The 5,398-nt window shown below is 41.6% G+C and overlaps 1 non-coding gene across 1 annotated transcript; it reads left to right on the top strand.

Moving 5' to 3' along the window:
* The first annotated feature begins 1,608 nt into the window (after positions 1 to 1,608).
* Positions 1,609 to 1,681, top strand: Trnaa-agc (transfer RNA alanine (anticodon AGC)). Its single transcript has one exon. It is a non-coding gene; the product is annotated as a tRNA-Ala (tRNA).
* Positions 1,682 to 5,398: the final 3,717 nt, after the last annotated feature.

The raw sequence follows: 5,398 nt of genomic DNA, 5'->3' as shown, positions 1-5,398 counted from the left end.
ACACTTCCTCTGTAAAACTCATGCAGAAACTGATGTTAATTGATATTAATGGGCGTAACCTGATAATTACGTGAATAAGCAATTTATATCTTTTGATAGCAATCATTAATTTCACTTATCTATATTTTTTGCTCAGGTTTGCCGTCTTTGAACGTTCTCTCGACCGCCATGGAATTGCATAATAATTAGTTTCAAGATTTTAAACATGGCTGCAGCAGCAACTGTTAAAATTCTTCACAATAAAGGATGGCAGCCAAAAACAGTTGCAGTTGACAGTTAATAAAAAAAAATTCTATCCTGCAACTGTTTTTGGCTGCCATCCTTTATTGTGAATAATAATTAGTATTTTTATTTGTCGTGACATAATGGGCAAAGCTTTCATAATAGTAGTATCTTATAATATAAATTCCAGAGGGAAATGTTGCAGGCCACAGTATTATTTTTCGTCATCTAAACTAATGCATTCGAGACTGAAGTTTGACACGTTCTTTCGAGCCACAGTACCCCGAACGGAGATCTTTCACGGCAACCTACAAGCGGCACACTTTTCCCTGAGTCTTCAACTCCATAGTTCTGGGTCAGCAGAAATCAAAAGATTTAGGGCAAGTAATACACCTGCACGCCTTCCCCATGTTTCCTATATCTACCTCAGTCACAGACATATATGGACAGAGGACAATCTAAAAGAAGCACTTAGTTATTGCAAGAAGACGTAATTTTTCGTCCAAATTTACCCCGAGATGATAGTGAAATGTGGAAACTGTGCGACACTGACCTCCACTGTAACCAAGTTGATAACGAGAGAAATGAATATCATTTGAAACTTACGACTTCCTAACAAGAATGACACACAGAACAAAGACATGACTACACTACTAGTCATGGACGGCGGAAAGGCACTATTACAGTTGATGTTCAGATATTTCTAAATCCTCATCCATCGTTGATTACACTTCCGACCTGAGCGGTGAGCCTGTCGTGAGGACTCGGGTTTATTTCCTGGTACTGGCAGGGACGACAGGCGCAGAGTCGGAACAGCCTCCTGAGGCCCATTGAGGAGGTACTTGAATACGTACCGGCTCCAAGCTCTGGAGAGCTTACAACGGCCGGGAGAGCGGTATGACGAACTCCCGCCCCTCCAAACAGCATATAAATAAATAATGCCAATGGCATAGAATGACCCGTCGATCAATCGACAACGCAGAGTGTTTTGGGCACCATCAGAGATTTACTTAAAAAAAAAAAAAACCTAGGGATATAAATTTGGTAATCCAAGAAATTATCGTAGATGCGCACCGAGGCCGATGAAAAAAATAAATAAATACACAATGACTTCACTCAATGTCTGACGACCATCTTCAACTTCATCGGTTCACACTGGTTCATATTAACTGTACTCTCGAGACCGCAGCTTGGTACTATCTTTTATCAGAGCTTCTAGCTGTGAAGACATGGAGGCTCAAGTTACGCATGCGCTGCGCGTGGCCGAACTTTCGCCGCGGCGCTTGGGCGCAGTTCTGCTGGTAGCAGCTACAGGTATGCGTGGTCAGGTGGGTAACCAAGGCGCTGACCTGGAAAAGACACCACTGAGGCCTCACGATGCTGTCTGGGGGCGTAGCTCAGATGGTAGAGCGCTCGCTTAGCATGTGAGAGGTACCGGGATCGATACCCGGCGCCTCCAGAACTATTATTTTATCACGTCCCTAATTTCTAGGAGTGCTTCCTGCATTTTGGTAATTTTCCTGTTCCAATTTTTCAGACTGTTTACTAATAACAAAGCTGTGGTTGAGCAATTAAGTTGCTTTTTGTTCGACATAGATATGGCTCGCCCATAGAGGGACAGGCCATAACAGTTATATTCTGTTTAAAACAGTGTTGATACTGGCTGATATATAATCTGAAGCTGGAAAGTTGCTATTAACACCGTACTGTTTACCATTAACCTTAATGGATGGCTACACTGTCTATCTTCAGTAAATAGTAATTTTGTAGCAAACAGCAATTACGATGTTTTACTTCGATTCCAGTGATGTGTACTGATTGGGGACTGATGACCATAGATGTTAAGTCTCATAGTGCTCAGAGCCATTTGAACCATTTTTTTGCTAACCTGCTGCAAATAATAATCTGTGGCTGTAACCCTGCAGTCAAATAGCACATGCACTGAACAGAATTGCGAATTAATCAAATACGAAGGAATATTAAAAAATAAATGAATAATTAATAAAATGTCTGTATTTGACGTACACCACTTCAGGGAATTATGTTGAATAATGTTTATATAAGCAAGTATATCTCAACTAAATGGAAAGTAGTCCTGCGATACCCAGTTAAATTACAGACAGAAAATAACCCTACCAAAAGCAGTAAGCTTGCGTTTTGAGCCTTATGAAAACGGTAGCAGAATTACCAAGCTAAACAGTTATAAGAAACGCACGACAAACTAAGTCCAATACGTGATCACAATACACAAAATATTCACCAGCTCAAAACAGCTCAGAGTTCAACACGATGATTTGCAAATTAATCCACGTGAGACAATGAGTGGAAACTGTTACTCGGTCTCTTCTCAGTCCCGTGCTGCAATCGGCAAAAGGTAGAGTATTGTAGCTGCCATCATCGCACGTCGTCTATCACCAGCTCCACCGAAAAACACACCATATCATCAGCAGATCTGCCTTTTTCAAAAGCCAACGTAAGTGTCCTCCTCCGAGACTTAACATAAAAGTGTCCCAAAACTTAAAGTATCATAGCGGCCTTCACCGCCCAGAATCAGTCACCTACATGATCAAATCTGTTCTTCAGGAAATTGCATAAAGTGTCTTCTTCAAGATCTCAACGTAAGGTGCCCTAATAGCTCCCTTGAGCGCACCACTCGAAAAAAAGTCATCTGCACTTGACTCCGATGGTGCTACTCCACTGCCCGCTTTTCAGTTGGTTGGAGGCCTTCCTTACCAAAAATACATAGTTCTTAAGATCTACAGACATGGTCTGTCTCCACTTGATCAGGTCCCGCAAAAACTACATGGTGTACAACTTCCGCCGTTTTCCCCCAACATTTGAGGCTTTAATGAAACAAATTGGTTACACATGTATCATTCAAAGTATTTTTCATCGCTGGCCACTACATTCTCCCATCTTTCGGGCAGTGTACGAAAGCTGCGTCGAAAAAATTGTTCATCTTTTGAAGCGATCCACAAATCGATCCAATTTGTGACTTCTTCATGAGATCGGAAGTGTTGGTCAGCCAGGCCATGCGCCATTGATCTAAAGAGGTGATAGTCTGAGGGAGCAATGTCTGGAGAATACGGCTTGTGTAGGACTTCCCATTATAACGTTTCCTAGTACGTTTTGACCTCTTTTGCAACGTGGGGGCCGGCCGTTGTGGCCGAGCGAATCTAGGCGCTTCAGGCCGTAACCGCGCTGCTGCTACGGTCGCAGGTTCGAGTCCTACCTCGGGCATGGATGTGTGTGATGTCCTTAGGTTCATTATATTAGAATAGTTCTAAGTCTATGGCACTGATGACCTCAGATGTTAAGTCCCATAGTGCTCAAAGCCATTTGAACCATTTGATGCAACATGGGGTCGAGCGTTGTCGTACTGCAAAATCACTTTATCATCGTGCCCTCTCGCTGCATTGTGGCCGTTTGCCTTTTAATGCTCTGCTCAAACATATTAATTACGTTCGATAACGAGGATCTGTGATTGTTTCACTTAGTTTTAACACCTCATAATACACGACGCCGAGCTGGTCCCACCAAATGCAGAGCATGATCTTCGACCGTGAATATTCGGTTTGGCCGTCGACGTGGAAGCATGGCCGGGATATCACCATGATTTTTTTGCGTTTAGGGCTATCGTAACGAACCCATTTTTCGTCCCCGGTCACAATGCGATGCTGAAATCCCTTCCGTTTTTGCCTCTGAAGCAACTGTTCACAAACACACAAACGCCTTTCAACGTCTCTTGGTTTTAGCTCACACGGGACCCAAGTTCCTTCTTTCTGAATCATGCCCATAGCCTTGAGACGTTTTGAAATGGCTTGCTGTGCCACTCCCACTAATCGTGCCAATTCTTCATGATGACGCGAGTCTTCACTCAGCAATTCTGCATCTTCGAAAACATTTTCTCTTCCACCACTATGCCGGTCGACGACGTTAAACTCACCGTTCTTGACGCGTTGAAACCAGTCACGACACGTTCTTTCACTAACAGCGTCCTTACCATACGTATCTGAGAGCATTCGATGAGACTCAACCAATGTTTTCTTCATATTGAAACGAAACGGTAACACCTCCCGCAAACGATGAGAATTAGGCTCGTAAACTGACATTTTCAATCAAGAACAACTTTATGATGCTCACACAAATCGACTGATGTCTGAATGAGGTTTTGCTGACCGAGGTCCAAGCTAACTGCCTGACGTCTCCGATCTGTTTCTTTCGACCGCTGCTTGTCATTGTCGCCATCTATCGGCAAACGGTGGATGCAACGTTGTACACCTTGTGATATATTACAACAATATTTAAATAAAGAAATATTATAAGCATTCAGTTACACTCAAATCATTTAGAATAAAAATACATAAGAGTCAGTTCATAAATAAGTAAGCCAACATTCTTGTGCAAGTGCTCTCATATTAGATGACAACAGACTGCCGTAAAATACTGTTTAAACAACTATTTAGGCCTCTTGACAAAAGCGTCTTTTGGCACTCTTTACATTAGTGGTGTCAACTAACACATGCGATTGTCCACTTCTTTAAATTACCCTGATTTTGCATTAGTGTTTGTAATCAATAGTGAAATGAATATTTCGCAAAAATAGTAACATATTCATTAAAGAAATACACAATTATGTCAGCATATGGGGTATTCTTGCTGCATTCATCTGCTGTGTTATTGTGGACAACACGATGTTCTGACAGACATTTGCATAATGAAAAAGATATAAAGGACATCATTAATCAAAAAATAAAATATATACAGATACGACGGATGATAGCTATAGTGCAATGCAGTATACCTGAGATATCGTTTGTTGAAATCGAATGAAGCGTTTAAGAGTTGTTAATTCAAACATTCATTGTTAAAATGTTTAGACACTGTAAAATACTAACTACTGTAGTATTAAAGGTATTGAAAACATTGTTGTGTCACTGGATGCTCCTCATTTTTCTAACATCGTAGATATATTCAGATTAGCTTTATTGTGTAACTGTGAGTTATTGCTGAATTTCACGAAGCTGTAAAAAGCCATCTTGCAGCTTATCTGACGCTCTGCTAGTGCAGATGCACTGCCTGTCCCCTTAAGCATCTGAGCATTGTCCAAATTCCCTATATTGGGATTTACCCACTTTCTGTCAAGTTTTTGCACCTGAGCTCACTAGCAACACTC

This window comes from Schistocerca serialis, chromosome 1 (assembly GCF_023864345.2).
Source record: "Schistocerca serialis cubense isolate TAMUIC-IGC-003099 chromosome 1, iqSchSeri2.2, whole genome shotgun sequence".
NCBI classification, from domain to species: domain Eukaryota; kingdom Metazoa; phylum Arthropoda; class Insecta; order Orthoptera; family Acrididae; genus Schistocerca; species Schistocerca serialis.
The sequence above is the reverse complement of the archived record's forward strand: the minus strand, read 5'-3'. Positions and strand labels throughout refer to the sequence as shown.